The following is a 26,083-nucleotide window of genomic DNA, read 5'->3' on the forward strand; positions in this document are numbered from 1 at the left end:
CACAGCAGAGCTTGGACAGGAAATGTGAGTGTGACATATGTGCTCCCACCGTGATCAGACTCTCGGCAGTGTTGCCAACAATGACCAGCCTGTAAAAGCAGGCCCTAGAGAAGGGTTTGTGCATGAGTGGAAAAAATCCTCATAGTGTATAATAGAAATCACAGCATTTGGGGGTGCAGGGAGGAAGATTCATTTTTTTTTTTCAATTACTTCAGGGTAGTGCAGCTTTTGATTTTGCGTGACCCTGGTGTTTGTATTTATTCTGTATGTGATTTTAAAAGAAAATTCCCTGGGCTAATTGTTATTCCTTCTGACATTTTATGTACATTATCATTTTGAAGCAAATCCTGCACAGATCACCCTGCATGGTGAGTCGGCGCAGTTAATGGAGGTCACAGACTTGCATGCCCACCTGGGGGTATACCTCGTACGATGTACTAAGTGAAGGAGAGAGAAAAAGGAGGGTCGAAGAAACACACGGCCAAACCAGCCACAGGGCTGTTCTTTGTGTGATGTGCTTTCATTCGGGACCAGAGCTCTTGGATGGTGGTGGGGGGAGGGAGGGTGGGAGTGTCCTGTTTTGCTGACATACACAGAACATAGCTACTATATGGTCTTTACCCAGTCCTGACTACAGCTTTGGGAGAAAAATTCATCTGTATAGGAAATACAATTTTGAAAATCAGATCCTGGAAAAACTTTCTCTTCCAGTCTGTGATACACATAAAAATTAAGTTTTGGATAGGTTTATCATAGCTGCGGTTGACTGATCTTTTTCCTCTTTTTATTATGAATGACATGACCACTATGTAATATTGGTCAGAACATCTGTGTGCATGTCTTTAAAAATAAATGGAAATACTGAGCATTAGAAATTACATTAATAACAAAGGTTTGGTGATAAGTGATTTATAGGAAGAGAATCTTGTCTATATTTATGATCAGTTAATATGTTTCATTTTAAACCAAAGAGAAGAAATAGGAAAATTTAATCTGTCAATAAATATTTATGTGTTGTGCAATGCCAGGTGGTACTGTTTGAATCCAGAGAAGTTCCGGACACAGGCACTGTCCCTAGAAAGTTTGCAGTCAGGCTGGAAAGCTGAGACACGGAGCTCTGAAAGGTCAGATACCCCAAGATGTTATCACAGTGATCAGGGGAAAGGTGAATGTTTCCGTCTGCACCGTGATATCCTGGCCGGGATGCCCAGGGATTCTTCCTGGGAGAGCTGGAAACTGGCTTGGGCTTTGAGGGATGGCTGCTTTTGTAAGCCCCAGGCCCCTACGGGGACTCCTGAACAATTTCACCGCAATTCTTCCTTCAGAGACTGCCTCTACCTTTTCATAGCAGTTTAGTTTCATAATTTCACAGGACGTTCAAGAAGAAAGGAGCATCAGCATCCTGTGTAGTAGGGCTGCCTCTGACAGCTTTTTTTTTTTTTTGTGGATGAAATGGCGCTTGCCCTGTGGCTGAACGTGCATGACTAAGGATGCGGTGTAGCAAAAATGCTCTGTTTGGTTTCTCAGTGTCTCATTTTTGTTCAGCCAGAAGTTTTTGACAGCTGAAAGATTGTCTTTTCTCCTCCTAAAGTGAAAGTCAAAATTTATAGACCTGAAAAAGATCAGTGAACTCAGTATACTCTGCATCAGCTCCATTGACAACAGTTTCCACATGTTATAAAAAAATAAATTAGAAGGAAGATTCCATTTTATGGGGCAATAGTAAGCCTAAATCAACAGTACAGAAATAGTAAGAATTATAAGTATTTAACACAGATTTTATTACCTTGAGTCCTGTCCTCTTAAACTGAGAAATTTTACCCTTCTGAGATTTACCTACAGTACTGCATGTGAAACATCAAGAACATCCCAAAGGCGATTTGCTTTAGAGCTGACCAAAAGCTGATTTTTAAAATTAGATTATTAGAAAATTAAAATTAGATGATTCTTTGGGTGTACCAAGATGCCTTGGGGTAGAAGGAGTGGAGTTATTTTTCTTTAGTCTAGACTTTTGTAACCTTGATAGTGATTTGTAGTTACTGGTCTACAGTTCAGTCACTCAGTCGTGTCCGACTCTCTGCGATCCCATGGACTGCAGCGCACCAGGCTTCCCTGTCCATCGCCAACTCCTGGAGTTTGCTGGGAAAGACTGAAGGCAGGAGGAGAAGGGGACGACAGAGGACGAGATGGTTGGAGGGCATCACTGACTCAACAGATGTGAGTTTGAGCAAGCTCCAAGAGATAGTGAAGGCCAGGGAAGCCTGGCGTGCAGCAGTTCATGGGGTTGCAAAGAGTTGGACACGACTGAGCGACTGAACAACAACTGGCCTACGGGCTTTGCCATTCAACAAACATGAATCCACAGAACATTAATTAGGGTTTTAATTTAGCTCATTGACTTCTGTGCTGAGTGCACAACACATGCAGTTTTTGACTCATCCACATCCTTGATCTGCTGACTATTGAACTAATGATAACGTTTTTCTGTATCGCTATGTTCTCACAGTTAAGGACAGGTTGGAAATCTTCAGAGCATGTTAACAGTAAAAGGGGGAATATTTTCAAAAAGAACCTTTTGAGAGGATATGGTGCTTGCATATGATTAGGAAATCGCTTTAAATTGAGTCAGTTGTTCTTGGCAATTTTGTGCCTAAAGCTTTCGTGTTTCTTTTTTAATCTTACGCTTCATAGAGACATATTCTTGCATAAACAGATTCCTGCCTTTCTTTAGAATTCCCTTTGTCTCACAGCCATTCTAGATTGAGATCATAATATTCATATTCAGAGGGCAGATGTTTGTATCTGTTTCCTCTTTAGATAGCAGCTGTGTTAAAATAACTGACTGTAAAAGATGATAAGAGTTTTTGTTCTCTTGCTATCTTAAAACAGAGAAATAGGTTATGGGGCCCCAGTGTGTGGTTGCTGCAGTCTGCATACCACTTGTAAAGGTGTTCTTCTGTGTTTTGAAGAAGGACATTGTTTTGCAGCAGCCTGAGAATATGCATCCCACTTAGAGTGAAAATCACAAAGTGGCCTTGGGAATTGAGTGACCAGACAGGCCTGGGGAGATCCCTTGAGCCTCCTGCAGGGCTTCCTTTTGCAAGGTGTAAAACGGCTCAAGGCAACCCAGGCCTCTGCCCACCTTCCTCAGTTTCTCTGAACTTTGCTTGGAGGAAATAGGCCTCTGATGAGACAAGAACCGGGAGAGCAGCTAACCCCCTGCCTGATGGCTGACAGCCTGCGGAGGGAGGCCTTGGCTCTCCTGGGGATGCGGCAGTGACTTGACATGGAAATTTTTTCACCTTATTTTGATGAGATGTTAATGAGTTAAACAGGTGTTGATTTAATTTTTGTGGCTTAGATTCATTTCTAGATGATGGACTAAGTTTGTTATTCTTTAATAATGTCACTGCAATGGAAGCCATAATTGTCAGAGATTAGGCTATCCATAAACTCATTACCATAGGTTGACAACTGTCCTCAGTGGAGATTTGTTCATATTTAGTAGGTTTAATAATTCAGTTATCTATAGATCTGAGTTTGCTGTTGTAGGTAATAAAGCCATTTAAATAGATTAAATTTTGTTTAAATTGTTCCAAGAGTCATGGCTTTTGAGATCTGTAAAAGCTGCAAGTTGCTGAGCTTTGCTGATAGTGATTTCAGGTTACTCAAAGCTAACAGTTAGCTCTAACCCCTTGCTAGAAAACTGTCTTGGGAAAAGAATGTTGTTATATTTCATTATCCTTTAAAAACAAGGTAGAAAGTCACTTCGTTCTTTTTAGAACTGTATTAGTAGTTTTGCTGTCATCTCTGAATAGTATGTGTGCTAATGGTGCTTATCTTAGGCTAGTTTAATAATTAGTTCTGTTTTTAGAAATGAATTGGAATGAATCTCAAGGTGTGTTACTCAAACTGTCGGAGCAAAAGGAGAAAAAGTAAAAAAATAAACATGGCTTAAAGGAGAGAGATGTTTGTTTTTCCCTCTCACATAAAGGAAGTGCAGGGGAAATTAGTCCAGGAACGACTTGGTGTCTAAGGTGTAAGGAATCCAAGCTCTTTTTGTCTTGCTGCTGTATCGTGGCTTCTTTCCTGCCATTCCTCATGGTCCTGGAAGGCTGCAGGGGTTCCAGCCATGTTGCTCTCCACTTTCCAGCCAGCATGAAGGCAGCAATAGGGAAGAAGAGGGATGATCAGGAGGAGAGTATCTTATAAGCACGTTTGCCAGAAAGTGACATGTATTATGTCCGCTTGCATTTTGTTGGTGAAAACATACTCACGTGGCCACACCTAGCACAAGGAGGTTTAAAGATGTAGTTTTATTTCCAAAAAAAGTGTGCCAGCTAAAAATTTGGGCCTTGTTATCAAGGAAGTGGGAGGAATGGATATTGGGGGACACCTAGCACTCTGCCTCAGAAGGCCAAACAGGCCTTCAGCAGAAACTTGGTTTGCATCCTGAGACCAAGGAGTCCACACGCCACCTGGTGGCCAGGTATCTAAATCTCAGGATCCCACTGAAAAAACTAAGACTCCACAGAAGTTGAATTTTCAGATACTACCATTGTTAACAGTAGAAATCACACACTTCAGACACAGACGCAGCTTTTCAAGAGGCTTTTCTCTCCCATAAAGAAAGACATTTAATATTGCCTCTCGAACATGAGTATTTGCCACTCCTGAATGCTTGTCCTAACTTTAGCAGAAGTTGATAGAAAAGTTGTGTGAGACTACCTGAGCATTAAGATGAACTGAGCGACTGTCTCTGAAACGATAAGGCTAAGTAGGCAGTGTGCAGTTGGCGTCCAGGTGTGTATTCTGTGCTAGAGTCATCTTTCTGCCTGCACCACTCTTGCAGGGGACATGGACACAGGCCATCCTCAGAGGCCTGCTCTTGGGAGTGGAAGCATGGCATGAATCAGCCTTGGAGGGGTGTTAGGTCCCTAATCTCACGGCTTCTCTTGCTTTTTCCTAGGTGTTCTGTTTTTCCACTAATGGTTTTGGGCTCTGGACAAATTGCACGTACATTAGGGTTCATCTACATGAACCCTCTCATTTTAAAGATGAGAAAACTAGGGGGCTTCCCTGGGGGTCCAGTGATTAAGACTCTGTGCTTCTACTGTTAAGGGGGCGCAAGTTCAGTCCCTGGTTGGAAACTAAAATCCCACATGCTACACGGTATGCCAAACTATAGTAATGGTAAAGTTGAGGAAACCGAAGCTCAGTCTGCCAAGTGTTTTAGCAAAGGTCACACTCTCAGTAATTGACAGAGCCAAGACTAGAATGCAGAATTCCAAAGCTGCGCTGATCCTGTGCGTTTTGTTATGAGAATAAGTTATTTTTGCTCTCTATACTTGGTTGGGGTTGGGTTTTTGCTTTTCACCTTTAAAATAAACAAGTTATCCTAAAAGGCCTCTAAATCCCTAAGCTTTCTTACCTCTAAAAGTATGTTTCTACATCATGTGAAGATCTAGTGAACACTTTGTAGACCTTTATGGGACCTATTAAATGATTAAAAAAAAAATACTCTGTGTGAAAGCAGAGGCAGAAAGAGTGCTGACTCAATGTAAGAAGTGGATTAGAAGTGTCGTCATAGTGATAAACATGATGGTGAAGTATTGTGAAGTGGAAGGCATCGTGAGTTATTAAGCAAGGACACAGACGCGGGTTCCTGGTCAGTGTCAAGTGTGAGCTCCTTTCTGAACTCTTGGTGCCCTCCTTCCTCCAGCTCACAAAGGTGCAACCTCACCAGCCCGAATCCCCACACCACTCAGGCTCACTTCCTGAGCAACCCTGACCACCACGCTCAGACTTGCCTCTGCCTGGCTCTCTTTCTGCGTTCTCCATTCTGGTGCTGCTTACTTTTTTTTTTTTTTAACTCTGTTCTCGGAAACTCTACACATTTTCAATATTTCAGTATTCACCCAAGTCCCAACTCCTCCATAGAAACTTCTCTTCTCGTCCCTGCCCTTGGGGACTCAGTCAAAAGCAAAACCCAGGGAGCGGGGATGGATGTTCAGCTGGTGCTTGAACACACGGCCTGGGTGTGCGCACACAGTATGCCCGTCTCCATGCCAGGATTCTCTGCACTCTCTCACTTCTTTAGAGAAGACCCGTCCTTGGAGATGGATGCTCCCGTGATCTCAGTTTTCTGGAATGAGCAGCCTGTGGTGTCGGGAAGTCGGATGAGTTGTTCCCAGTCACCTGGTGGCAGAGCTGGCGCTTAAGCCAGGTCCCCGATTCTGCACTGCCCTTGAGCCTCTGAGCAGCTGTGTCCACCTCTCTGATCAGGCTGCCACAACTCAGCAGTTGCTTGCCCTGAGGTCAGTAGTTCTAGGTCTTCATGTAGACATTGATGTAAGACATTGTGCCTTTATTAAGAGCCTAGAAAAATCTTGTCATTGACCTTGGGTCATGTCACAAAAGAAAGAGTACTCAGGCTGTATTGATAAATGCAGCCCATATTCTTATACATTTAAAAATCATCTGCAAGTTTAATCTGCTAAGTAATGGTTAATGCCTTGTGTCCCCCTTGCCTCCAGCTGTCTTCATTTGTGTCCTTATGTATGTAAATATAAATGTTAGGATGCATACAGACATGTTTTTAAGCAGAGAATATACTCTTTGATCCCAGTTAAGGTAGTGGGTAATTCTGAAATGAAATCTCAAACAGAAAACCCTCTGGGGGTAAGTAAAAACCATCATGTCCACGCTGCTTACATCTAGACCCTCAGCTTCTCTGTTTTGCACGGCATGTCTAGTTCAACTCTGGAATTTAATGTGACTATAGTTAATTTAAATATTTGGAAGAGATTAGAGAAAAGCATAAATGCTCTAAACGGTGGCTGGTGTGTTTGAGAATCTGCAGATCTGGCTGTGTTGGAAGCACCGACTTTGATCCGTGACTCAGACTCTTCAGAATTAGGAAGGAACAGGGAGTGTTAAGGGGTAGTGCCAGAGCTGCTTCCACTGACTCATCTAGACTTTTGCACCTTTACAAGTTCATATCCGACTCAGCAGGTCTCCTCCTCCTCACCCTGCATCAGAAATTCTTGGTCTGCATTGACTGGTAGAGGTGGGGTAGGGAAGAACCATGTGCATTTATGCAGTTGCTGTTCATACTAAGGATTTACTCTGTGCCTCACATTGGGCTAAACACCAAGGATGTGGCAGTGACCTGGAGAGATGTGGTCTTCACTCTTATGTGGGAAAAAGGCAAAAGCAAGTGAACAGAAAATAAATGCGAACATTGCAAGTTGGAGCAAGGGCTGTGAATGAAATAAACAATGACTGTTGCTGGGAGTGACAGACGTGCCCAGTGTGAATTGAATCATCAACGATAGTTCCCTTGAGTTTTCATTTAGGTGGAAACTTAAAAGCTGAAAGGGAGCTAGTCACATGAATATAAGAGAAGAGCCCAGCGTGTTAAAGCAAAGGCGCTGAGTAAAAATGAGTTGCCTTCAGAGAGGACCCAAGAGAAGGCTGGGCTGTGGTGAGTGGAGGAGAATGGGTGATGGGTGTGGCGGAGGGCAGGGCTCTGTGGCCGTGTTAGAAGTTTGTTTGGGATCCCAAGTGTGGTGGGAGTCTCTACAGGGCTTTTTACTGGAAAGTGATATGTTCTGATTTAAGAAAACCATGTTCTGTTTTATGGAAAATAGATTCAAAAGGGCAGTTGTGGGCATAGAGAGAGCTGATAGACAGTTGTAAATGGCTCAGACAGTAAAGAATCTGCCTGCACTGCAAGAGACCCAGGGTTGATCTCTGAGTCAGGATGATTCCCCTGGAGAAGAGAATGGCACCCTGCTCCAGTATTCTTGCCTGGAGAATTTCACGAACAGAAGAGTCTAGTGGGCTGCAGTCCATGGGATCGCAAAGAGTAGGACATGACTGAGCATCTAACACACACACACAGAACAATAGACCAGGCAGGAGGTAAGGTGGCCTGAACTGAAGTGTAGACTTTGAACATGCAGAAAGTGTGTTTAGATTACACCTGGGAAGTAGGCTGAACAGGACAGAGGAATTGCACGTGTAGGGGGGAGGGTAAGGTCAGGGGCCCATCAAGGGTGACTCTAATTTCAACTCTGAGCAGCTGGTATCATGTATCAAGTTGTTGGCAGTGGGTTGGGGAGGACGGGTTGGAGAGGTAAAATGTTTTGGACCTGTCGTTACCTTTTCATCCGGGTGATGATGTCAGGTATGGAGTTAGATACTTGGGTCTTATGGACAAAGGCTTGGAGTGATACATGTGGGCACCTTCAGCATTAGTGTGCTGGTTAAATCCAGGGCAGGAACTGGATCAGATGGAAGAACATGTCAAGAGTGGAGAAGGCTCATGGCTGAGCCCTGAGGAGCCCCACATCTAGGGATTAATTGGAGAAGGAAGAGCCAGCAAAGAGCTAGAGAAGCAGCAGCCAGAGAGGTGCAGGAAACTAGCAGACTGTGGAGCGGGTAGACCAGGAAGCCAAGGAGAGACGATGGAAAGGAGGGGGTGACAGGCAACACCGTGTGTTTAGTTGGTCAATGAGGAAGAAAGAGGAGTTCTTGGAGCTGATGAGCTGGGTTCATTAGTAATCCTGACAGGAGCACTTGCAGTCAGCAGTGGGTTCAGAGTAGTTAGTGGCTGGGGAGGGTATTTTGAGAAAGAGGAGAGAGGATGTATGTGGTGTTCATATACAGATGGTCCCTGACTTCCGATGGTTTGACTAGATGATGCTGTCACAGTGACACATTCAGTAGAAACTGTGTTTTGAATTTTGAGCTTTTCCTGGGCTAGTGATGTGCAGTAGGACACTCCCGTGTGACGCTGGGCAGAGGCAGAGAGCCTCAGCTCCAGCCAGTTGGGTGATCATGGGCTTAACAACCGATGCACTTACATCCGTGCTGTACCCATGCAACCACTCTGATTTCTACTTTCAGTATAGTACTCAATATATTATATGAGGTATTCAGCCCTATTGTAAAATAGACTTTGTATTAGATGATTTTGCCCAACTGAGGCTAATGTGTAAGTATTATAAGCACGTTTGAGGTAGGTTGGGCTAATGTATGATGTTTGGTAGGCTAGGTATATTAAGTGCATTTCAGTTTACAATATTTTCAGTTTATGGTGGGTTTATCAGGATATAGTCCCACTGTCAGTTGAAGAAGACAGTGCTGATTCTTTAGGGGCAGGTGTTATTGAGGGATTCGGGGATTGGCTTTGTTGTCATGTTACTTTATATTGCATTACTTTCTTAACTGCAACAATCTTACATTTTAAATGTTTAAAATGTAATGTTTTAAAAGGTTACATGTTTAAAAAGTTTTTTTTAGAAAAAATAATCCCTGATAGGCTGACTGAACATCTCTGACTTTTAATAGCTGTGGTTTATATCTTTCCACTCTCTTTCTCCTTCTCTACTTTTTCAAATTCGTCGTTTTCTTTCTGTAGAATAACTTGTACTGCTGTGCTTAAAAAGCAAATCAATAAAAAAAAAACTAGCTTTTAATTTTATATGACATTTACAAATGGAGCCTGTTGAGGCAATCCAAGCACAGGTTGGAAAAGAATTTCCAGACACAGAGGACTGCAGAAAGGAGTGAATCTATTAAGAACAAAGAGCAGAGATAAAGTGGGCACTGCAAGTGCAGCAGGCGGACAACTCCTGACAGGCCAGGGGAGAGTCAACAGTTGTTGTGGGTTAATAGCCAATTTTCATAGCCTGAAGACAAAATTCCTGCTGGAAGGTTGGCGTTAGGTGATTGCTTGGGGTGCTGTTGAGTGCTTACTGAAGAGGGCATCTTTGTCTCATTGGGAGTCAAGAAGCTCGTCAGTGATCATCAGAGTGATTGTTGTGGCAACACTTACAAAGGTCAGCCTCAGAGATGTCCCTGATTCTGGGCTCCGCTTCTGTGGCCCTGGGCACAGGACTCAGCAGAGCCTTCTATAGTTTTCATGGCAGTGATTTCAGGACCGGGGAGAAGGTATGAGGGGAGGGGAAATGCAGAACCATGTGTAGATGGTCCTGAGAAGTCCAGTGGCTTGGGGTGGTGGTCAGTGGCATGTTATTAGGGTGGGAGAAGCCAGACTGGTTTGGTGTGCCGATGGGTTGGCCCCAGTAGGAAGGAGCCGAGTTCTTGAGGAGGTGAGGCGATTCCAAGCCCTGGTGGGGGACTGGCCTTCCCAGAAGGAGGGAGGCTTCCTCTGTTCCACCAGGAGGGAAGGACGAGAACACGTCTGTGAGAGTGCCTGGGGGCTGCAGAATGGTGAATCCCCAGTACCAGCTCCCCACCTTCCTTCTGTGAGATCTCCCCCCAGGCCCTAAATTCCCCATCTTCTCAGGTTTTTCTTTTTTTCTAAACAATTTTTGAGTTTCAGCTCAAAAAAGTAGTTTTAAAATTTTGAAAACTGTGCATTTTTTATATTTTCAGTTTAGGAGTGGAAAGACTCAGACACCGTGTGTTAGGGTTGTCTAATGATGAATGTGTTCCTTCCTAACTGCTCCTTTCCCTATCAACAGGGACAGGCTAGACCATGGCAGGTAGCAGGGCCCTCCGGAATCTCAGGCAAGCTGGTCTCTCCTGCTGTCCACTGACAGGCTAGGCCCCTTGCAGACCCGGCACGGAGGGGACGTGTATCACACACATGCTGGGCCATGCTGTAACGGCCAGATTGCTTTTGTCTACAAGTGTTACCTCCCACTCCAGCCACACTTTGCTGGCCAGCACCATGTCCTGAGGACAGACCAGCCTCAGAGTGGGCAGCCAGCCAAGGCTACCTGCTGTGTGTCGGGAGGAGAAGGAACCGTGCAGGGTGACTCAGCCTGCAGAGGACACCACGTTTTCCTCCCTAGAGAGGGCAGAGCAGGCCTCCATGCACCCAGCCTCATCCTTTGACCACACACCTGAAGTGCTATCACTAGAAATCCTTTCTGTTATTTTTAAGTTTTCCTTTTCCCCAAATATTTTCTTCCAAATAACTCTGGAAAACCTAGTGAATGGTCACCTTTTTTTCCTCCAAGGACCTTTACTATTTTCTCTGCTGGACTCCAAATTGCAGGAGAGATTGTATCCTGAGCATACTGTTTTTATTATTTTAAGATTTTTTTTTTTTAATGTGGACCATTTTTAAAGTCTTTATTGAATTTGTTACAATATTACTTCTGTTTTGCGGTTTGGCCTTTTGGCTCCCTGACCAGGGATCAAACCCACCCCCTTTGCATTGGAAGGTGAAGTGCTAACCACTGAACTGCCAGAGAAGTTCCACACCATTTTTAAAGTAAGGTTTATTTTCCTACTTTACTTAATAAAGAACGTATGGAACTTCCAGTCCAAGCTTCCACAGGACCTGAGCTGCTGATAACTGCAGTCCAAGCTCTGCAGCTTTGCCTCACTGGTCTGCTTCCCGCTGAGCCTCTCAGTTCTGCCTGTAGCTCCCGGGTCTCCATTGCTCCTCTGTGGACCCGTTTATATCCAGGAACCTGGGTTGGGCCCACAGTTCTCGGGTGCCAGGGCCTGTGAGAGGAGGGCAGGATGACGCTGGGCCCAGGCAGGGAAGCAGCCCGGGGCTGGCGGCCTCACGTGACCCCCTCGGCTGCACTGCAGCGTCACCAGGCACTGGCCTGCCCTCTCTCTCCTTAATTTTTCTTTCCATTCACTCCTGCCCCTCTTTGCCCCCTGCCTTTCTGTCCTAACCTCAGGCCTCTGCCTTCTCCCTGCCCACCCAGCACCGAGAGCTGGAGCCCCTCCGTGGCTGTTCTCTTCCCCGCGGCCACCGGGCTGGCCAGTGGCAGGGGGCATCTGTGGGGGGAACTCTGCTGGAGTGCCCCTAACGTGGCCGCACTCATCAGTGGGAGAAAGCAGGTGTGATCTAGCCAGAGTCTTCCCTTGCGGTGAACGTGTTACCCCACAGTATTGAGTGTTCGGGGTGGTGTCAGCTTGGGTGAATGACCGATGCTATCACTGGTACCGCGTTAAGCAGAATTCCTGGCTGGTGTCAGTGTGAGCAGGCAGGGCAACCAGTGCTGCGATCAGTGGTCAAGAAAGGTGACGCTTTGCTATTGTTGCATAGGTTAACGTAGTTTCTTATTAAACATATCCCTTATGATTATGTTTGACCAGCCTTGAATAATGCCCAGAGACCCCCACGGTACAGCCTCTGCTCTTCTCTTGGTCCGCTCAGCTGCCGTCAGACCTGCCCCTGTCCTGACTTAGGTGTGTATGCATGCCCATTCCGCCCCCCAACACTCCTCCACTCCGCAGTCCTTCACTCAGCCTCACAGAACTGATGAGAGACCCCATCCACCTCCATCCCATGTAAGAGAGCGGCTCTCCTCCTCCTGGCCCCAGGTCTGGCGTTGTTCCTTCCCCACTGCACTGCTCCCCAGCTGATGTGATCTTTTAATCTGTTCCCGTGTTCAGTTCTCTTAAGCAAGTGGTTTTCCGCACTGCTGTGTCCACAGAGCCCAGAGTAGATGCTTGACAAATGAATGAGGGAGGCCACGATAGATGAAGCAGTGTTCAGTTATCTAGTTATCACGGCCAGAAACCTACGCAGTCGGAACATTTCCTTTGTGTAAAGTTTCTGCGTTGGACCGCCGTGCTCTCCTCTCTGATGATAATTGGTTCTCTCCATTCAGAACCAACAAATAATGTCAGAAAATGAATGTTTACTACCACTGGTACTGCTGTGAAATTTTCTGCCTGAGCTAATCTTTAAGAGTATTTTGGGTCATAGCCTGCGACAAAATGCAGGAAATATCACTGCCTCTCCCTCGTAGAGCATCGAAGTAAATTTTTCTCTATATTTTCCTAGCACACATTTATTGTGTTGTTCTTGCCTGCTTACAAATGTCTGTGAATCTTTTAGACAAGTTGGGCAATAAAAAAAGTAATTCCACCAACATGTAAATTCACTTGACCCATCCCTTGTTATGTTTTATGAGGGTTTGTGATTACTTTGAATTTTTTTTTAATTGCCTTTCGAGATTTTGGAAGCTAAATTTTCTTTAAGTGGTTTTGACTCTTTTAGCTTGTTTTCTGAAGCAACCTCTTATTTCACGCATTCAGTTTACCTTTCATTTTTCACTTCTCAGCATTTTTATTGACTTGTGTATGTGGTTTCTATAAGGTGTTTCCATCCTGTGTTAGTCTACGTGAGGTCCCAGAAGACCCTGTGCCTCAGAGGGAAGCTGAAGGATGCTTAAGACAGTTTTACTAATGCTGATTTAAATAAAATGGAATTTTCTAGTGAAGAATTATAGTGACTATCTAGGAGTGATTAAGTGAATAGTTTGCTTCAGTAAATAAAAATAATTGTTTCCCAAACATTTCTTAAGCAACTATCATGTATCCGGCAGTGCTGGGAATATAAGGAAAGACAGTTTACTAGAGAAATGGGGGTGCAATCAAAGAGTTTCAGCAGCCTGATTTCAGTTGGTTGCAGGTGCTGTGGCAGCCCAGAGGAGGAGCATTGAAACTGTTCCTGGGAAGAAGGCTTCCTGGAGAGGAACTGTGGGCAGAGGGGAAGGGTGCTGGCGGGAGGAGAGCTCATCCACAGCACAGGTGTCTTCAACCCCACAGCTGGAGCCCAGACCTGAGAGATGAACCTGGATAAAGAGACGGGCCCAAACCCTCCAGGGTCTGCTCTGCATCCACGTGGCTGAGGTTTTTATCCTGGGGAGCCTTTCACAGGGCCTGTGCCAGATGTACCTGGTGCATCTGCCAGCTGCTCAGAGAATTAGGGTCAGGAGTCAGGCAGAGTCCTGAGGGCTGGCGGGGGGTGGTGGATGAACCCATGGACTCAGCTTGAGCACCCCAGCGGTGTGCATAGAAGGGACAAGAGGACCAAAGTTTCAAGGGTGCTTTAAGGTTTATGGGACAGGAAGTGGGGGAGGTGGGGAAGAGGAGCCAGGAAAGCTTGCATCACGGTGGAAAAGTTCCCAGGAAAATGGTGTGGTCTTGTAGGAAAGCAGAGTGGCCATGGGTTGGGCAGTGTCGGGATGGCCCGTGAGCATCTGGTGGTGAGAGCAGCCAGCCGCAGTCAGGCGGCAGTGGACCGGAGCAGCTGTGAGTGGAGCCTGTAAGCGCAGCGGCTTCCAGAGGAGCGAGGGGTCTCTGAAGAGCATTGGGCTTTGTGTGTTAATGACTAGGCAGTGGAGACATTACACAGAGCTCACTAAATGTTTGCACTCAGCAGGCAGGCTTCACAAACAGCTTTTCTGCACACACAGCCCTGATGCTTCATAACCATCATACGTCCCCATCCAGCATCCTGCCCAGCATCTGTCATCAGTACAGCATGATGTTCTTTTCTAGATCTTCCATGAACATGATTCAGTTATCCATCTTAAGCTTTCCTTTTTCTCAGACTTCAATTTTCACTGCCTTGATAATGGGTGATAATAAAAAGGTGTGTGTGTGTGTGTGTGTGTGTGTGATCAAAGGTGTATCATTTCCACATTTTAAAATGAATAGATAGGATCATTCTTCCATGGTAGTGCTGGGGTGGGTATACAAGGTAGTGAGAGGCATTCCATAAAAAAAAAAATTATAGACAGTTTCACTGATACAGATTTTTGCTACTGTTGTCTGCACAAATACAAAACAGTTCACACAGCCAAGTTTAGAACAGAAAGCAAAGAATTGGTGCTTGTATCTGCACGGTAGGATTTCTGAACTTTGTGATTTGCCTTCATTTTTCTTCCTTCCTCGTTTCTGCCCCCTGGCGAGTTGCCTCTCAGCAGCTGTTTGCCATGCTCCTCTAAACCTCTGAGCTGTCCCTTCTAATTCACCGTCCTTTGCAGCCTGCCCAGGCCAGCGGACGGGCTGCCGACCCCACGTGTCCCAGTGGGAGAGTGAAACGCACTGTACTCTGAGCTTCCTAATGATTGTTCTTTAGGTAACATGAAATCACCTATGATGTTGGTTTTTTGTGTTTTTTTGGTTTTTTTTTTTTTGCCTCTTACTCGCCTGAGGGGTCTGTTTCGGTGATCTACATTTGTATTGTCTGAGAGACTAGGAAGAAGTAGATCAGAGTGTAATAGCACTGGATGTATCCAACAGAAACTCGCATAAATGTCTTTGCGCTTGTAAATTTTACTTCCAGATTCACCTTTTCAGTATTCCAGTCATTCATTTTTCTGCAACAGAATTATTTTGTGTGCATTTGTTCTTCACAGTGTTGTGCTGTATCTCAGTTTCCCCTGGGATATCCAAACGAAAAATGATAATTGGACTGTTGTGCTAGCTTCCTGGTTCTGGGGCTTCTGCCAACACCGTCCTTGATTGAGGGCCACCCTTGGGTCTGTGCAGGTTATTCCATCCCCCACCCCTCACCCACACCCGCCTCTGCAAACTGCTTGACTGCAAAAACAACACTCCCCTTTCTCCTCTTTAACATCTGTCTCTCTTTAATATTAATAGTTCACACTTTTAAGGATGCATAAGTGCCAGCCACAAATTGTTAAGCTGTGCAGTTCTTTTCTATTACTGAACAGTCTGGCGGGAGTTTGCCTTTTCAACATTGGTTATTAATTTTATTTTTCTAGTGCAGTAAAATAAATAAGTGGTCTGCTGTAGGTGTGAGTTAATGAGGATTTGAAATGGATTTCAGGCATTCTTGTTGAGTGCTTATGATGCAGGTGCGATCTCATAAGTCAATTACCAGAACCAAACAGTTCAAAAGCCATAAAGCTCACCCACCACGGCATTACTAAATTAATAGATTAACAGCTACAAATAGGAAAATGTCAGATGTTAAATATTTTTCATCAGTAATAAGTTGGAAGTTTGGGATCCCTTATCTATGCTTATACAGTCTCTTAAGTACCTCAGCCAGAGTTAATTTCTGTTTTATTACTTCTCAGCTTACAAGCATTTTAATGCCAGACTCTCGATTGCTATTTGTTTTTTTAAATTTGTATTCAATTTATTTAAAAGCAAAACAAAATAGTTCACCCATTTCTCCCACCCCCCACCTCTGGCAACCACCAGTCTGTTCTCTGAATCTGTGAGCTTAATTTTTGTTTTCTTAGATCTCTTTTATAAGAGATCATATGGTATTTGTCTTTCTCTGTATGAGTTATTTCACTTAGCATAATGTCCTCAAGGTCCATACATGTTGTGGCAAGATTCATTCCTTTTTACAGTTGAATCATATTCCCTTGTGTGTGTGTGTGTATCTCACAATTTCTTTGTTCATTTATCTGTTGAGGGACACTTGGATTGTTTCCATATCTTGGTTATTTTAAATAATGCTGCAGTAAACATAGGGGTACATATATCTTTTTAAATTAGTATTTTCACTGTCTCCAGATAAATACTCAGAAGTGGAATTGCTACATGATATGGTAGTTCTATTTTTAATTTTTTGAGGAACTTCCATATCATTTTCCATAATGGTTGCACCAGTTTATATTTCTACCAACAGTACACAAGAGTTCCCTTTCTCCACCTCCTTGCCAACACTTATTTCTTGTGTTTTTGATAATAGCCATTCTAACAAGTGATATCCCATTGTTTTGATTTTCATTTCCCTGACAATTAATGGTGTTGGGCATCTTTTCATGTACCTATTGACCATCTGTATGTCTTCTTTGAAAAAAAAATGGCTATCCAGGTCTTCTGCCCGTTTTTTAATTGGATTATTTGGGTTTTGCTATTGAGTTGTATGAGTTTTTTGCATATTTTGGAGAGTAGCCCCTTATCAGGTACATGATTTATGGTTATTTTCCCTCATTCAGTAGGTTGCTTTTCCCTTTATTGACGATTTCCTTTGCTGTGCAGAAGCTTTTTGGCTTGATGTAGTCCCACTTATTTATTTTCACTTTTGTTCCTTTTGCATTTGGTGTCATATTTTTAAAAATCATCATCAAGAGTCATGTCAAGAAACTTACATCTATGTTTTCTTCTGGAAGCTTTATGGTTTCAGGTGTGATGGTCAAGTCTTTGTATTGAGTTAATTCTGGTTTAGGGTGTAAGATAGTAGTCCATTTTCATTTTTCTGCATGTGGCTGTCCAGTTTTCCCAAACCATTTATTGAAGAGACTGTCCTTTCTCTATTGTATATTCTTGGCTTCTTTGTTATAAATTAGTTGGCCATATGAGCATGAATTTATTTCTGGGTTCTCTGTTCTGTTACACTGATCTATGTGTGTTTTTAGGCCAGTTCCATACTGTTTTGATTACTATAGCTTTATAATATAGTTTGAAATCTGGCCATATGATTGCCTCCAGCTTTGTTCTTTCTCAAGATTGCTTTAGCTGTTCAGGTCTTTTGTGGCTCCATACAAGTTTTAGGACTTTTTTCCCCATTTATGTGAAAAAATACCATTGGGTTTTTTTTTTTAAATAAGGATTGCATTCAATCTGTATACTGCTTTGGGAAATACAGATATTTTACAATATTCTTCCAATTCATAGACATAGAATGTCTTTCCATTTATGTGTTCTTGATTTCTGTTTCTCACAGTTCATTATTAGTGTAAAGAAATGTAACCGATTTTTGTGTACTGGTTTTATATCATGCCACTTTACTGTATTTGTGAATTAGTTCTAACAGTGTTTTGATGGAGTCTTTAGGGGTTTTGTATATATGATATAGTGTCATCTGCAAACAGTGACAGTTTTACTTCTTCCTTTCCAATATGGATACTTCTTTTTCTTGCCTAATTGCTCTGGCTAGGACTTCCAATATTATGGTGAGTAATAGTGCCAAGAATGGGTATCCTTGTCTTGATCCTGACTTTAGAGCTTTCAACTTTTTCCCATTGGGTATGATGTTAGCAGCAGGCTTGTTGTATATAGCCTTTATTATACTGAGGTTTGTTCCCTCTATACCTGCTTTGTTGAGAGTTTTTATTTTAAATAAATACTGAATTTTTTCAAATGCTTTTTCTTTATAAGATTTTTATCCTTCATTTTGCTAATGTGGTATATCACATGGACTGATATGTGAGTAGTGAATCATCCTTGCATCCCTAGAATAAATTCCACTGGATTGTGATATATGGTCTGTTCAATATGTTGTTGATCTCGGTTTGCTAATATCTTTTAATGAACTGGCACTTAAAATAACTTTTTCTTGTGTTTTATTGAAGCATAGGGTCCAGTTTGAGCATTCACTTGTGCATTTATCCAATGTTTGTTTCTAAGAGCTTCTGTATTCTGGGCACAGATGTTAGGTATGGATGTAAACAGGTGCACAGCCTCAGAAGGGAGATGCCTGAGGGCACAGTAAATGTGCCCTTGAGGATTCAGGAGGAGCCCTTGCGGAAGGGCCAGAGGATTTGCTAATTCCTTGTTTAGAATAGCTGGGAGCATGGAGTCTGTAGTCAGACAGCCCAGGTTCGAATCCCTATTCCATCACTTATGAGATATATGACTTAGTTACTTCTCTGTGACTTCCCTAAAAAATGTCAGTATTCATGACACAGACTTAATGTCTGAATTAAAATCAGGAAATATTTATAAAGCCCTCAGAGTAGTGCTTGGTACACAGGGAAAACATTATATAAGTGTTTTAAACAAATCAAGTAAAATAAATAACGTATATTTTGACCAAAGTAAAGATTAAAGAAAACTCTATTGCAAAAAATATAGATACTGGCAAGCATTTTACTATTTGTCCTTAAATGTATAGAAAGTTTAGTTTATAGTTAGCTTGTATAGGAGTTTACTATTACTAGGTTCTATCTCCAGAACCTTGATTAACATCTATCCCCTGCATTTTCAGCTGTTTTGACTTTCTCAGGTAGAGAATTTCTAAATGAAATGACCTTGCATATGTGCTGTTGCAAATCTTTTCTCATTACTAGACATACCCAACAAAGGTTGAACCTTCCCGAGATGTAGCTTTGGGGACGCCTGCATTGGGTAGGAGTGTGAATGGGGGTCAAACAAGTGAATTCCTAAGAGCCAATGATTTTTTTTCTTTTCAAGTCATACTTTAGTCCGTATAGGATGTGACATTGTGGGCAGGGGTCTGGAGAAATGGCATTTCATTGGAGAAGATAGCTAGAAAGGATTCACAAAGGTTGAAAGGAGAAAGCAGAGAGTTTCAGTTGCTGATCTCAGACGTGGGCTCCATTTGTAGACAGTGGAGAGTCATTGCATGTTTTCAGTGGGGAGTGACCTGGATTAAGAGGAGCATTAGTTTTGGTTTTGAGGAGATTAATATAGTAAGAAGTATCCAAAGACTGGAAACAAGAGGCCTGTTGAGAGACAAGGCCGCCACGTGGATGGGCGGGGATAGCTGAGATGATGTGTGAGAGGCACCCACGATGACTCTGAACCTCAGGAACTGAGGCAGGCTGGTGTATCGGTATTTGTAGGATCAGAGTGTTTAATATACAGTTCTAGCTCATTTATTCATTCGACAAATGCTTATTGAACATACACACTGCAGTGCTTGTAACCCCCGAGGATGACTCATCGTGCTGTTTTCATGAAGAACAAAACAAGCGCACGTGCACCCCGCGTGCAGCCTAAAGACCGTTGTGGTGAGCCTCAGGATAGGGCGCTGTATGCATTCAGTGAGAGGACCTTGGCAACAGTGCCGGTGGGAAAAACAGAGGCTGCTTTCTCTGAGCCATTCAGTTAGAAGGTCCTTCACTTTTATGAAAATATCGGTTTGCCCTGACCACAAGGAAAGCAGGGCAGTGAGACTGAAGGTGGGTTTTCTGTTCTGCAGACAAGTCATAGCTCCTGTCTTTTCACCTTAAAACACATGACCACCTCTAAACTAGGGCTCCCCAGGGAGCTCAGTGTAAAGAACCCGCCTGCCAGTGCTGGAGACGCAGGTTTGAGCCCTGGGCCAGGAAGATCCCTGGAGTAGGAGATGGCACCCCGGCCCAGGGTTCTTGCCTGGGAAACCCCTGGGCAGAGGAGCCTGATGGGCTGCAGTCCGTGGGGTCACGAAGGGTCGGACACGACGGAGCACACGTGCACTTACCTCTGGACTGTAAACCCTCACCAAAGCGCGTGTTCCCCTGGTGCCTCTGCCGCTGTCTGTCTGTCCTCGTGTGAGACCCTTCCACTTTCTGTTTCTCTTCCTGCTGCGGTTTGAGACGGGGAACAGGTCTGTTACTCCAAGGAACAGATGGCCACGCCTCTCAGAGCTGGTGCGTTTCTGCAGAAATCGTGTGTAGCCCTTAGCGAGAAATGTCCCCCAAATTATAATAGTATGTAGCCCTTAGCAAGAAATGTCCCCCACATTATAATAGATCTTTAAATAGACCGGCTTTGCCGTCACTGAGGTGCCCCGTGGAAGCTTTTTAAATCTCCAGTGTCAGTCACAAGAATGTCCACCCGTCCTTTGGAAAGCAGAGTAAAACAATGAAATAGACACTTCCCCTTATATTTCCTGCCCAAAGGTGATTCAGACTCCTCCCCACTCCTCCAAAGGTAAAAGTCTGGAAAAGAGATGGGATTCCAAGCTTTTAACGTCAGGTTAGTATTTTTAACCCCAGCCCGCACCGAAATGTGCAGCGCCTTCCCAAGTCCTCTGCACACTTGTTTTACAAGCTCGTCCGGGCAGAGAGGCTGCCTTCTGCCCAGCTCTTCGGGTGTGTCTTGTTGCCTGTTCCGTCGAGCGTGGAATCTCTGAGCAGCTCTGCTCCGCGTCACATGTATTTGCCACACTTAGCACAGGCCACACAAGTGGCCCCTGTCACGTCTGATGAAAGGGGAAGCTCAGCACCCTTCTGTGAACATTCTCCTTTCAACCTGTCAGGCTCTAAAATTAGACAGGAGTCGCTATCGCCAGACGTTCTTCTCTGTGGAGGGCTTGCCCTTTGCAGTTTCCCTCCGTCTTCCGTGGATGAGCACGTTCCAGTGATAACGAGAGTCCTGGTGTTTGGCTCAGAGAGCACCGAATCTGAACCAGGTCCACTGTGGGCGTGAAGATTGCGTGGGGAACTTAAGTGGCTGCCCATGTTTGAATATGTTAGTAAAATTGGTCTTATTACTAAATGTATTATCTCCAGAAAAGTAGTCATTTCAGCATAGAGAGCTGATGTTCTCATTCTCTTGAAGAACAGTAGTGTTTCCTTCATTTGTTATGTTCACTAGCTCCTCCTCTTCCTTTAAAGGAAGATGTTTCTGTTTATCTATTATGTGAAACCAGATCCGTGTGTTAAGGCGCCTGTGTCCAGGGTAAAACCACCTTCTATCTGGCAATGCCTCTGCACAGTCACTCTGACAATAGAAATGGGTCCTTTCCGACATTTCCTCTTTTCCTCAAGAGTTTTTACTTTAAAAGATTCAGCTCAAGATCTGTGAGCTCTCTGTTAAACAATCATTCACTAGAATAATGGTTTTTAATATGCAAAATTAGAAGCTGCTTTAAATTGATGACTTAGCAGTAGGGTTTTCTTACGGTTCTCTCAAGCGTTGTTTCATTTCTGAAGTGATTTGTGCCTTTTGCTATTGAAACTGAGTTTTTTAGTAGATGTAGTGAGATTTGTATTATTGTTTAAATAATCTGTCCTCAAGGTTGTACACTGATGATTGTTTTTGAGAAGGATCATCTTTCCAAGCAGACTTATTCTGTTTAAAACAGTAATAATAAACAATAACCCCTATAACTGGAATAAGGCTTTTGACATGCTTCACTGAGTCTCCTTTTCAAGAGGGTAACAAAAACAAAAAAGCAATATAAAGCACAGTATTTTTGCCAGAATATTTGTCCCTTGGATTCCCTAAAGTCTAGTAATCATTGTCTTGGGGGGTGGGAAGAATCTATTACAAAGTTTCTAATAGTTGCAAATTTTGGGGTAATTACTTAAGGAAGCAATAGCTTGAAGTGAATTACTTTGTAACAGAGTAGAAGAAACTCTGGACCAGGGACTTGGTAATTTTATGTAAGCTGGCAGTGTTAGGTTGACTGGTACTTTATGGATCTTGGGTTTGTCCTTTGTGAAATAAGATAGGGTGTCCCACTAGGTGAGGTCCCAGAATGACAGTCCCTCCTTGTATCTGAAACAGTTTGAATCCCCAGAATTTGGGGTGATCACCTTGATCACCCAGGGCTGAGAAAGAGCTGGCACCAACTTTCCTTGCCAGGCAGCAGAGCTTGTGACTACTTGAAAATACCCATCTCTGTCCTCCATCAGGAAATAGCGTGGGCTTCCCAGAGAGTGTGATTCCATATTGCCTGGATGTGCACACGTTCTTGGTTTCAAATGTAAACTAGCGTCGTCATGCTGCTGTGAGACTCTCCAAAGTGAAGTATATAAACTTTAAAGGGGAGGAACTCAGAATTTAGGGAGGAAGCTTTCTCAAGTCAGTGTCTGGTCCGTCTCTAATTGGCTTACTAATGCCTAGAACTAACTGTGGCTTTAAGCTGCTGTTCTGATGCTTCTTTTTCATCTGTGGTGCCCCTGACGAAGGCTGTGTCACATGCCTGGTCCCTCTTAGTGGTCTCATGGGTGCTGCCAGAGACAGTCTTAGATTCTTCAGTGGTGCTTGTGTCTGTGAAGGTGGACAGGGGTGCCAGGGCAAAGCCCCTGGTGCTAACGTTGGTATCACAGGTCCCTGGTTGAGCTGGATCTGTCGCATGAACCATTTGCTCTGCCGCTGATGAAAACGGGGAAGACCCGTCACGTGATGAGCTGTGGGCCCTGGATGACGGGCAGACCTTTTCTGTTACTCAAGTGGATGTCTGCTGGATCCCATGTGAGCACTTTGTTGTCCTGTCCGTTAAGGGTTCCTTCATGGCTTTGGCATTCCGCCCACAGTGGACAGAAGGAATGGATGTGGCTTGTCAGCTTGCTCTCACTTGGTTTCAGCTATGAGGGGGAAAAGTAAGTCTCTGCTCTTTAGCTGGAACCTGGGTGGTGGTGTAGCAATAACCTACTGAAAATAGCCCATGGGTTCAAGCTTCAGCAGTTGCCTCCTCTTCAAGCGCTGATGGCTTCTGTAAGCACATAAATATATAAAGTACATTTTGGCCATTGTATGCTACTAATAATAGTTCAAGGTTTGTACTGCTCCTGCCATAGCTTCACTGTAGCTAGTGAGAGGAGCCAGGAGTACCAGGTGGGGTTGAGGCTAGTGCAGCAGAGGTCCTGAGCAGGGTCCCCATGGGCGAGGAGGGGCTGAGAAGAGAAAGGACAGAGCGCCTGCCTGGGTGTGGGGTCCTTGGTACAAGATCGTGCTTCTGAGAGCTGGCAGTCGGGTGGCTGAGGAGACAGTGAATGAAGAGCTGCTGCTACCAGCTGAGATGAGACAGAGGAGCCTGAACTAGGCAGACCTAGAGCACGCTGCCTTGGAGATGCAGACGGGCCACTGCCCTGTGAGCGCTCAGCCCTCAGCGTGGAGCCCCCCGAGGGGCTTTCTGATCACAGGGACCTGCAGATGTGGACGTGGAGGTCCTTAGCACAGCAGTTTACTGGAGCTCTCTGAGATGGCAAATGGGAGTTTGCAGAGAGAAAAGAGAATGCCACATATAGAAAAGTGCAAAACAGTACCATTTGGCAGCAGGAAGAAGAGCTAGTAATGGATCAGTTAGAAAGGTTGAAAAAGAATTAGATACTCCACACAGGAAGCCAAAGAAGTAGTTGCCAGATAGGGATCAAAATGGATAAGGCCTGGGAAGATACCAATTTGAACATGGCATTTCTAAACAGTGGGGAAAAGAACTACTCTTCATTAAATGGTGTAGAATAGTTGACTATTTGGGGGAAAGTAGTTAGATACCAGACTATATGTAAAAACAAACTTCATTTGGATTATAACTATAAATGTAAAAAATTCTAAATGAAAATGTAGATAATGCTTTTATAGTTGGGGATGATGGAGTCCTATCTGTATATGTGCTGTCTGTCTATATTCAAGATACCACAAAGAAACTTTAAACACCGGCTATAGCGTGGGAGGAAATACAAACAAAATATATGGCAGAAAAAAAGGTAAATACCCTTAATGTAAGAAGAGTGTCTGTTAATTGATCAGAAAAGAAAGCACACTTTGTTCTCTGAGGAAGAGATATAACATGACCAATAAACAGATGAAAATATTTGCTAATTTTAAAACTGATTCTTAAAATAATAATAGGATAATGTTTGCCTACTAAGCTAACAAAAATTAAAATCCATCTTAACATGAACTACTAATAAGAAATGGACACTTACTGTCATTAGGAGCTACAAGTTGACATACCATCTTTAGAAAATTATTTGCCAGAATCTATTGGGTTATTTTAAATTGGAATATAGTTGATTTATAGTTGTATTTCTTCCTGCTCTGTGGCACAATGAATCAGTTATACATATACATACACCCACTCTTGGGTCATAAAAGTCATTACACAGTATTAAGTAGAGTTCCCTGTGCTACTGGTGCTAGTAGAAAGAAAGTGAAGTCAGCTAAGTCGTGTCTGACTCTTTGCGACCCCATGGACTGTAGCCTACCAGGCTCCTCTACCTATAGAATTTTCCAGGCAAGAGTACTGGAGTGGGTTGCCATTTCCTTCTCCAGGGGATCTTCCCAACCCAGGGATCGAACCCAGGTCTCCCACATTGCGGGCAGACACTTTTACTATCTGAGCTGCCTGGGAAGCCCCTAGTGCTTCCCAGGAGGTGCTAGTGGAGTAGGCCCTTATTATCTATTTTATATGTAGTGTGTGTATATGTCAGTCCCGTCTCCCAATTTATCCCTCCGCCCTTTTCCCCTCTGGTAATCATAGGACTGTTTTCCACATCTATAACTATTTCTTATCTGTAAATAAGTCTATTTATCTTTTTAATTTTTTTTTAGATTCCACATATAAGCAGCATCAGACAATATTTGTCTTTCTCTGACTTCACTCAGCATGACAGTCTCTAGGGTCATCCATGTTGCTGCAAATGGCATTTCGTCCTTTTTATGGCTGAGTAGTGTTCTGTTGTATTTATGTACCATGTCTTCTTTATTCATTCCTCTTTTGTTGGTTATTTTCATGTTTCGCTATTGTAAATAGCGGTGCAGTGAACACTGGAGTGCACCTTCTTTTTGAATTGTGGTTTTCTCCAGATGGATGCCCAGGAGTGGGATTGCTGGCTCATTTGGTAGTTCTGTTTTTAGTTTCTTAGGAAGCCTCCATACTGTTCGCCATGGTGACTGTACCAATTTACATTCCCACCATCAGTGCAGGAGGTTCCCTTTTCTCCATACCCTCTCCAGCATTTATTGTTGCAGATTTTGTTCATGATGGCCATTCTGACTGCTGTGAGGTAACACCTTATTGTAGTTTTCATTTGCATTTCTCGAGTAATTCATGATGTTGAGCATCTTGTCATGTGCTTTTCCAGCCATCTGTATGGCACAGACCACCCGTGTGGGTCTTACTCTGTTCTGCCTGCCGCTGACCAGTTGCTGCGCTCTCCTCCAAGTCTCCAGAGCTCCCTGTGTGTCCCAGCTGGTCTCCCCGCTCGTGAGGAGGCTTCTCTGAGTGTGGGACCCTCTCCTCTCCTCCAATTCCCCATCCAGGGGTGCAGGGTCCGTCTCATTCCTTTTTCTTTCTTTCATCCGACCTGGTTGTGCAGGAATTTCTCTTGTCCTTTTAGCTATCTGAGGTCCTCTGCTAGTGTTCAGCAGGTGCTCTGTGAGAACTGTTTCATTTGTAGATTCTTGATGTGGGAGAGGTGAACTCCACATCTTCCTCTTCTGCCACCTTGACTCTAATTCCTCTGTTAAATTTTTAAATGCATGTACACTTTGATCTAGCAATCTCATGTCTAAGAATATATCCTACAGAAGTCATGAGTATATAATCCCTTTTATGTAAAAGGGATTTATTCCATCATTGTTAATAACAGAAAAAGAATTGTCTGAATAGCTTTTGGTGATCAAAATGGTTAAATCCAATGAAGTTTTTTAGTGAAGTTTTAAGTCTGTGTATCTTAACCTGGAAAGAATTCCATAATATATAGCTGACTGGGGAGAAGCAAAATAAGTTTTATCCCAGCATTTGCCTGATTTTATGATGTACTGCCATTTAATAATAACCTGTGTATGTGAATATGTGTAAATAGGTATGTCTCTATAAGCATGTGAAAAAGTTCAGAAGGATCTACACCACTAGGGTAGAGGTATGGATGGAGAGGCAAAGACAAAAACTTTCACTGAT

At 43.6% G+C, this 26,083-nt stretch overlaps 1 protein-coding gene across 1 annotated transcript in view; it reads left to right on the forward strand.

Moving 5' to 3' along the window:
- PREP (prolyl endopeptidase) overlaps positions 1-26,083 on the forward strand; it is a 132,394-nt gene that overhangs the window by 85,117 nt on the left and 21,194 nt on the right. The window lies entirely within an intron of this gene.

Source organism: Muntiacus reevesi, chromosome 19 (assembly GCF_963930625.1).
Source record: "Muntiacus reevesi chromosome 19, mMunRee1.1, whole genome shotgun sequence".
In the NCBI taxonomy this organism is placed as follows: Eukaryota; Metazoa; Chordata; class Mammalia; order Artiodactyla; family Cervidae; genus Muntiacus; species Muntiacus reevesi.